The sequence below is a fragment of the Megascapheus bottae genome, chromosome 2 (assembly GCF_031878675.1).
Source record: "Megascapheus bottae isolate mThoBot1 chromosome 2, mThoBot2.hap1, whole genome shotgun sequence".
In the NCBI taxonomy this organism is placed as follows: Eukaryota; Metazoa; Chordata; class Mammalia; order Rodentia; family Geomyidae; genus Megascapheus; species Megascapheus bottae.
The window spans coordinates 15423097-15433087 of NC_143510.1; the positions used below are offsets into that span (position 1 = coordinate 15423097).

General features: G+C 42.9%; 1 pseudogene; it reads left to right on the top strand.

Annotated features, from left to right (window-relative positions):
* Positions 1-6227: 6227 nt before the first annotated feature.
* LOC150066493 (3-hydroxyisobutyrate dehydrogenase, mitochondrial pseudogene) lies at positions 6228-9743 on the top strand (annotated as a pseudogene).
* The last annotated feature ends 248 nt before the right edge of the window (positions 9744-9991 follow it).

The window sequence follows — 9991 nt, forward strand, 5'->3', positions numbered from 1 at the left end:
CTATGCAAGCCTGGCCTGTTTTTATTATTTACTTGTAGTTTTGTGGTGTTGAGGATAGAACTCACGACCTGACACATGCTATCCCCTTCTACTACCAGGCTTTACTCTTTCCCCTTTGGATGCTTTGGTTTGCATTTTCTTTGTTTTTGTGCTGATGTCAGGGCTTGAATTTAAGTGGTATAAGCACTGTTCATTTGTTCTGTGCCCAGTCCCAACTTCCCCCACCCCTCCCTTGCCCCAGATCTGGTGTCCTACCACTGGGATTTTTTTTTTTTGTGATTAATTGGAGATAAGATTTATATCATTTTCTTTCTTTCTTTCTTTCTTTCTTTCTTTCTTTCTTTCTTTCTTTCTTTCTTTTTCCCTTTCTCTCTTTTTCTTCCTCCCCTCCCTACGCTATCTTCTCCCTATTTTCTTCATATCTCAGACTCAAGTAAAATCCTTGTTTTTTTTTTTTGTTTTATTTATTTATTTTTTTTGCTAGTCCTGGGCTTGAGCTCAGGTCCTGAGCACTGTCCTTGGACTTTGTCAAGGCTAGAGCTCTACCACTTGAGCCTCAGCACCACTTCCAACTTTTTTCTATGTATGTGGTACTGAGGAATCGAACCCTGGTCTTTGCGCATGCTAGGCAAGCACTCTACCAGTAGGCCAAACTCTCAAGTAAAATCCTTTTATTTATTTTTTGGGGACTGGTACCTGGTGTGCATCAGAGCTAGGTTCTTTCCCTTAGCTTTAGTCACTATAGGCTGGCATTCTAGCAATTGAGCTGCAGCTCTACTTTCTTGATTTGCAAGTTAAATGTCCTCTACAGGTGCAGATGCTAAAGGCCATGGAAGAGTTAGGAGGTGGGGTGTAGTGGAAGGAAGTGAGGTCACTGGAGTGTGCCTTCACAGGCAGTTGGGCACCACCGCTTCCTCTTCTCAGTTTGCTTCCTGGTCACCAAAAAGTGAGCAACTTTCCAGTCTGCTGTGAGATTCTACCACAGGCCCAGAGCCATGGAGCAAGATAACTAGACCAAAACTTCCGAAACTATAAGTCAAAATAAGCCTTTCCTCTTTTAAGTTGTCTATTGTAGGGATTTTGTCACAGCAACAGAAAGCTGACTAACACATGGGGCTGCCTAATTAACTCTTTCCTTTAAAGCCAGAAGTGTCATTTTGAAAAATAGATGGCGGAAAAAAAATCTCTGAGTGTTGTTCTCTGCAATTTGTCTTTCTCTTTGGAAGTAGTCACTTCAGTAACAAATGCCATCTGAAATGCATTGTCTCCACTTGGTGAAAGCACTTTGGGAGGGACGCAGATTTCACAACTCTCTAATCTCTGCAAACCTTGAGGTCTCTCCTAGTGCCTGTGATAAATTAAATTAACATCACTAATGACTGCCCAGAAAAGCAAGAGACAATTGGTGCAGAATGAGCTGGCTACTTTGTAAATCACAACTTTTAAAAAATTTGTTGTATATATCCTGCCTGCCATTTAGGCATTTTTATTTGAGGTGTCTGTAATTAATGATATGGTTCATTAGTTGCAGAACGGGCTCACACAGCTTGACAACACAGTAGTTCACAACATCCGGGGTTTAACTACTTCCACATGGCCTGGAGCCTTTCCCTAATGATGCTTTAGCATGACTGTTTTGATGGGATACTTGATGTATACGTACATAGCAAATGACATGCTTCCACCAAGAGTACACAACAGAGGTGTGTCATGCTGAATGTCATTATTTTGGGCCGGTGTGATTAATCACCCAAGCTGCTTCAGGAGTCCCCCTGCTTTTGATTCCTGTCAAATGCAGAGGCTAGCATTTGTCGATGAGAAAGGTTTTGTGATTGAGGTAGTGAAAATAAATGGAACACTAACCTTGGTGTGGGACCTTTAAGAGGAGAAAAATAGCTGGCCCATGTGTCATGTGAGAGGATCAGCCAGACACAGTGGATGCTGGCTCTTCATTAGAATCACCCGGGGACCACTCGCAATGCCCTGGGGTGATCACAGAGCTCCTGACTTAATTAACTGGTCCAGCCTGGAGGCCAGATCCTGATACTTTTTCTTTTTCTTTTTTGCCGATCCTGGCTTGAGTGCAGGGCCTGAACACTGTCCTTGGACTCTCTTAAGGCTAAATCTCTACCACTTGAGCCACAGTACCACTTTAGCTTTTCTCTATGTATATGGTACTGAGGAATCGAACCTGGGTCTTCGTGCCTGCTAGGTAAGCACTCTACCACTAGGCCAAACTCCCAGCCCCTCCTGATAATTTTTAAATTTGTAGCTGCTCTTGCCTTTGAGGCATCTTGTTCTCTGAGATAAGCATTGGCATAAGCTTTGGTGGCTTCTGTGTCACCTGCATTTCTTGATCCCTTGAGACTCTCAAATGACGTCTCATCTGTTTCCTCCCCCACTTTCCTGATAGTACTTTTGTGTATTTGCTGGTACTGGAATTTGGACTCAGGGCCTTGTGCTTTCACCTTGCTTTTTGGCTCAAGACTGGCTTGAGTCACACCTTTACTTTGAGCTTCTTGGTGATTCATTGGAGATAAGAATCTCATAGATTTCTCTGCCCTTTGGCTGGCTTTGAACCATGAACTCAGATCTCAGCCCTCTGAGTAGCTAGGATGAGGCATCCTGCTCCAGACGGTCCTTTTTATACTGCGACTTCGGCTCATAACCCCACCTGGTAATCACCTGACAAGCTTCGCTGCCATGTTCTGTGTTTTGCTTTTGTTAAAATGCTTAACCTACTGGACAACCTGTGTGTGGTTCCAGCCACCTGACTATGGTTTCATCCTTGTGGGTATTGACTGTGGTCATCATAAGGTGACCTCATACAGTGACAACCACCTGTGTGTGTGTAGTTATGATCACCTGTGTGTGATGTTTTCCTTTAAAAGCTCAGCCCCGCTGAAGCTTGGGGCTGCCCTCTATCAGCGCGAAGGCGGAGAGTGGTCGCTGAGCTGCTATTAAATTGACTTCTAACTTGGCTCCTTGAGTCCTGGTAACCCTATTGTTGGGGGTTCAGGTCCCCCTGCAAAGTGGCACACCACTGCCTCAGACTTGCTCCTTCTGTTTCCTGTGCTTTCCGACTTTTTGCCAGCCTTGTTTCTGAGCATTTTTCAAGTGGATACCACCGGGTAGGAACATCCGTCCTCCCAATAGGCTGTAAGTCCCAGCCACACTCCTGGCAGCCATCTCCCCTGAGCACCTAGTAGCACTTGCACTCCGGCGTCTGTTTGTGCAATTCTTGGCAGGGACGCCATCGCTTTGCTGAGAGCAAGGCCTCCATAGCAGCAGGGATTGAGTTTGGCCCTGCTTTTATTCTATTAAACAGGAAATTCATGAGACTAAAAGAATATATCACTGAGTATTAGTGGAATGAGTGGGGAATGGTGTGGCACTTTAGAATAATAGAGGATTCAGAGATATTGAGCCTACACTATGGGAAAAAGACAGATTTAGCATGGATAGTAATTCTACAACTTTAGTGGAAACTCATTTATAAACATCCTACAGCAGTAGAATAAAATATGCTTTCAGAAAAATACTCAAAATGACTTAGCTGGGTGTGGTTGTATAATCCAGGCTAATGAGGAAGTGGAGGTAGGGAGGACTGAGGTTGGAGGGCCATCTAGGGAAAAAGTAAGTTCTCAATCTCAAGAAATAGATGGAAGCCAGGTGCTAGTAGTTCATGCCTGTAATCCTAGCTAGTCAGGAGGCTCAAATCTTAGGATTGTGGTTTGAAGCCAGCCAAGCTGGGACAGCCTGTGAGACTCTTCTCTCCAATTTCTTATAATCAGGACTTTATTACCTTACTAAATTTATGTCTTATTTCTTCTCACCAGAAAACAAGAAATGGTAAAGTGGCTCAAAGTGGTAAAGTGCTAGCCTTAGGTGAAAAAGCTGAGTAACAGTGCCCAGGCCCTGAGTTCCAGCCCCAAGATGGACAGAAATAAGATGGGACCTGATGGAACACACTGCAATCTCAGCTATGTGGGAGATGTAGGTAGGAGGATCAGTATCTGAGGTCATCTCCAGACAAAACTGTGAGCCCTACCTGAAAGAATAAAGCAAAAGGACTTGGGGCATGGCTTAAGGGATATAATGACCACCTAGCAAGACTGGACTTGAATTAAAACCTCACTGCCACTTCGCTCAGATTTGAGTTCAGCTGTGCATCATCATCGAAGAAGAGTTTATAGGAATGTTTTACGCTGTGCTCATCTCTCAGAAAACATCCATGTAACAAATTGACAAAGAACAGATACTTCTCTCCCAGGGATGGTTTGGAGCATTTTAAATTTTACTTAATAGTCCTCTATCCTCCAACTGGGAATACGGTGATAATGAAAAGAAACAACTAGTTTCATACAAAATGAAGACATCCCGAACTCCACTGCCTTTTCACATCTCTGGGAACATGTTTAGTTTTAGTGGATGTGGTGCTTGTCCAAGTACTTCAGGGGAGGCGGGCCCTTCATTCGCACTCTGGAGGAGGAGGTCTGGGTTTGTGGCAGCTTTGCACTGGTAGGAGAGCAGCCTGTGAACACTGTTAGTCTTTATATAGCCATGTTTTATGTTTCCCAGTGCAGAGTGGAGAGAGGAGGGTGTGATGGTTATCAATTCATTTCCATATCCTATCTCCAACATTCTCCTTTGAAACACCTCATAAGCAAAGATAAATCTCAGCTCCTCCATGTGGAGTAAACATTAATAATGGACCAGAGGTAGCTGAAACAAAGGAGGCACTTGTCTTGGAATCTGTCTGAGCTCAAGTGGGTCACACACAGTGTGCATGTGTGTGAGTGCTGGTCCTACATTTCCCTTGGCTTTTTTACTCAAGGCTGACATTTGACCACTTCAGCCACAGCTTCACATCCAGCTTTTTGCTAGTTAATTGACAAGAGTCAGGAAGTTTCTGCCTCAACTGACTTCAAATTAGGATCTTCAGATCTCAACCTCCTGAGTAGCTAGGATTACAGTCCTGAGTACCAACACCATGCCTAAGAGCTTATATAACTGTTCCCAACAAATCTTAAAAAAGCAGTAGAATTGTTTCAATCCAAATTCAACATTTCTCACCTGTAGAAAGCCCATCTGAGTGTTATGCTTTATGTAATTTGTCTATACCAAATATTAATATCTTTTCAGAATTTTGCAAAAAAATTATTTCAAAGATCCCAGTTATTTAAAACTTGATCCTTTCTAATTACAGCTGCTTGATATTGTTGATCACCACAGAGAAATACAAAAAGATACACACACAAAATTTCTAATTGGCCAGTTCCCCAAAGCACAATTCTCCATTGCCGGCCATTCTTATTTCACCTAGTGACAAGAATCACTGCATTGATTTACTTTTGATAATTTCCTTACCTTTTGAATCACATCACCTTGAAGCCTGTGTTGCCTAATATGATATCCACTACTCACACGGGGCTCTTGCTTAATAAGGATAAAAAGCACCATGGAATTTGAAGTTAGTGGCTATTAGTATAATTTACTAGATTAAAATTTCTATCATTGATGGGATACTGAGATTTTAATATTTTAGATATTTGAGGGTCATTAAAAGCTACTGTTAAAATTTGATTTTTTTAAAAAAATTCAATAATATTGCATGTGTGGCTTGCATTTGTGACCTGTAGTCTTATTTCTATAGGACTGGGCTGGTCTATAACTGTGTGTCCACAAAGTGAGGGAACCATAGCTATTCTCTTTACACCATTGTTTACATATTTGTTGTATACCTTCTATTTTTTTAAGCTGGATGTTTTTGGAGTTGCATCTCTCAGACGTCCCTGATGGTTTGAGGCCTACTCAGTGGCCTCTCAGAGCATGCATACATGGCGACATGAAGACAGTACAGCCAAAAAGCCCATGATCACCAGGTTCCATGGGAATTCCTTTTTTTTGTTGGTTTGGTTTTTGTTTTGGCCAATTCTGGGGCTGGAGCACTGTTCCTGGGCTTTCTCAAGCTACAGTGCTACCACTTGAACACCACTTTCAACTTTTTGTATGTATGTGTTACCAAGGAATCGAACCTGGGTCTTCGTGCAAGTTATGCAAGCAATCTACCACTAGGCCAAACTCCTGGTCAACTTGGGTACTTCTTTTTTCCCCCCTTTTTTTAAACAAGGCATTTATAAACAAGAAAGCATACATTAGTTACATAAAAATAATTTTCGAATAGCAGAGTAAGCCATCATAGCAGTAGCATAGGTCACGGGAGGATGCAGGGCTCTGGTGGTTATAAAGGTACAGGTGGGGCTTTCTTCCTTAATTGAAAAAAACAAAAACAAAAACAAAGGTCATTTGAGGCTCCTGACTCAGCCCTGGGATTGGATGGGTGAGTGGGAATGCAGAGGACAAACCTGGGTCAGAAATAGGGCCAGTGGGCTCTGCCACATGGCAGATGAGCATTTTTTTTCCTCAGTTAAAATAACCCAGAAAACAAAACAGCTACCAGGTAAGAAAAGTTTCTGTAAGAGGAATCACTATATACACATGTAAGACAACGGTGTAAAATGAGAGAAAATAGAAGTATTTACATGTAAATTGTTTTTATGTCGACTCGTTCTGTACAAAAGCCGGTATTGTGTCTGGGTTAGCTGCTCACGGATATGAATGCTATTACTGTTTTTCCCTTTGTTAAAATCTTTCAGAATAGAAATGAGTAATTAAAGTGATGCACAACCATTGTGATAATGGGTTTACATACAAGGAGTCACCAGCCAGTGCAGGGATGGAAATCTCTCCTCCCTTTCTCTAAGAGAAAACAGATTACAGCCTCACAAGCACTGTGGGGATGGTCCTGGCTGCCTGAATGCACAATATCCTTGGGAATGTCTTGATGCTCATTCAACATTGCCACAGGAGTGGCAAAATCAAGACCTTGATGTAGTCTGGGAGTGATATGTTATTTGCTGTGTCTGTATAAAACACCAGCCAGGAGGCATAATTTTTCTCCCCCCATTTTTCTTCCCCTCTTCTGTTTCCTGAGACCTGATCCTTTCGCAATGTTTTGCTCCATCTAGCTGGATACCTTGGCAAGCTGTTGACACTAATTATGATCTGCTTTCCTTCTCTATGAAAGACATATAAAATATTCAAAGGCGGGCATGCTGGCTCACACCTGTAATCTTAGCTGCCTATTAGGTAGAGCAGGAGAGGAAAGTATTTCATGGAATGGTGCCCTGTCAAGCCAGCTAGGTGGGAGGTGTAAGTCCGTTTATCTCAGTCCAAGCTGGCTTTGGCAAAACGTGTAAAATCCCACCTGAAAAGTAAAGCAAAAGAAAGCTGAGATATGGCTCAAGTAGTAGAGTGCCTACCTAGCAAACCCACACGCCTGTGTTCAAACTTTACTACCACAAAAGAAAATATATTTTTGCTTTTTTGAAAAAGGCAAAGAAGCAACTCATTTATTGAGTAATAGCTCAATAGCAACTTACATTTGCAGAGTATGTAGTATCATCTTCTTGCAATTAAAAACAAACTTTTTAAAGTGGTTTGGTTCTCCACATTTTTTTTTTGTCATTGGTCGTAGGGCTTGAAATCTGACCCTAAGTTCTTCAGCTGAAGGTTGGTATTTACCACTTTGTACCACAGCACTACTTCCAGTTTTCTGGTGGTTAATTAGAAATGAGAGTCTCATTTTTGCCTGGGCTGGCTTTGAACTGTGATCCTCAGATCTCAGCCTCCTGAGTAGGTAGGATATAGGCCTGAGTCACCAGTGCCCAGCTAGTTCTCCATGCTTCCAAGCAAATGTCTTTGAAGTTAATGTGAGATGTACCACCAGACAACTTCAATGGACTCAGTGAGGAAAGAGTGAGCTGCTGATACACAAAATGCAAGAACCTTCTTGTGCCACCCCCTCTGTCCCATCTGTGTGGAGAAATTTTTGTCTTCAGCCTGTTGCACTGGGGGTTGAATTTGAGGCTAACACATGCTAGCCTGACTCTGTCTTTCAAGTAACACTTCCAGCCCTCTTTTTAGTGGTTATTTCTTAGATAGGGTTCTTTCGTGCCAGCCAGAGTGCTGTTTCTGACTCATCACCTGCCTACTTTAGGCTTGCCATGGCTGGGATCGCAGGCAGAATTTCTGCCTGGATGGCTTGGCACCCACTTCTTGTTCTGAGCCTCTTCTGTAGCTTGAAAAATACCAGGCATCGGACACTACACCCAATTATGGATTGAGAAGCACTGCAAACTTTTGTGCCTAAGCTAGGCAGTGTCAGCCTCCTTACAGGTGTGAGCCATTGGTGTCTGCCTTTATTATACTTCTGTTTACGTAGCATAGCATTTTTTTGTTCTTTACAATTTATTTTAAATACATGGTATGCATTCTTGAGGAAATAATCATGATTTTTAAGCTCCCAGAATTTTTAAATTTAAAGTGGCAGATGTGCAGCTTGGTGTGTTTTCCCTAGGTAAACATGATCAATTCGGTAGAAGAGGCTATTTCATATATGACATTCTTTTTGGTATGTGTGCTTAGGTCCCGGATGATAACACTAAGCTTGTGATGCTTAAACCTAGTGTTCTACCACCTCCGGCTTTTTGGGTACGTTTTGTTAGAGATAAATAGTCGCATGGATTTGAATTGTGATCCTCAGATCTTGGCAACTTGAATAGCTAGGATTATAGGCATGAACCACCTGTACCAGGCTGGTTATTTTTTTTTCTCTCTCATCCCAAAACCAAATAAAATCAAAGATAAGAAATAAGTATATATAAATACATATTTAAGGGCAGGCTCCTGCCCCGCCCTGAGCTGCGAGGGCGCATGCGCGAGTGTGTCCCCCCCCCACTCCCCCCACCGCCACGGTAGTGCACACAGTTGCAGTCCACGGGCCATCCGAGGTCACTCCAGTCGGATTCATTGGACTGGGCAACATGGGGAATCCAATGGCAAAAAATCTCATGAAACATGGCTATCCACTCGTCGTTTATGACGTATTCCCTGAGGCCTGTAAAGAATTCCAAGAGGCAAGTGAACAGGAAGTATCTTCCCCAGCAAATGTAGCTGAAAAAGCTGAATTATTACAATGTTGCCTACTAGTAGGAATCCCATGGAAGTTTATTCTGGAGCACATGGAATTCTCAAAAGAGTGAAGAAAGAAAGGCTCACTTAATAGATTCCAGTACTATTGATCCTGCAATTTCAAAAGAACTGGCGAAAGAAGTTGAGAAAATGGGAGCTGTTTTCATGGATGCCCCTGTTTCTGGAGGTGTAGGAGCTGCTCGGTCTCGGAACCTCACATTTATGGTGGGAGGAGTCGAAGAGGAATTTGCTGCTGCCCAACAGTTGCTGGAGTGTGTGGGCTCCAGTGTGGTGTATTGTGGAGCTGCGGGGACTGGGCAGGCTGCAAAGATCTGCAACAACATGCTATTAGCTATTAGTATGCTTGGAACCTCTGAAGCTATGAATCTTGGAATCAGGTTAGGGCTCGACCCCAAACTACTGGCTAAAATCTTAAATATTAGTTCTGGATGGTGTTGGTCCAGTGACACTTATAATCCTGTACCTGGGGTGATGGATGGAGTTCCCTCAGGTAATAACTATGAGGGCGGATTTGGAACAACCCTCATGGCTAAGGATCTGGGATTGGCACAAGACTCTGCAACCAGGCACAAAGACCCCAATCTTTCTGGGCAGCGTGGCCCATCTACAGGATGACGTGTGCAAAGGGCTACTCAAAGAAAGACTTCTCGGTGTTCCAGTTTCTGCGAGAGGAGGAGAGCCTCTGAGTGAGCCCCTTGGCCTTGGACACTGGTGGGAACCAAAACTGCCTTGGAGCTTCCTTCTAGCTCATTCCACAAGCAAATGGGCTTAATCAAAGGTCATCTGTCAGCTTTACAGTAATCGCTATGATTTTTAACTGCTTCTTCTTTTCATCTGTTTAGCAAACATATTATCTGAATTTTTTTTACCCCTGCAAGTCACTGATTGTCTCTGCTACCTAGGTGAACTGATCTTTTCAAAAAGTTGGATCCCT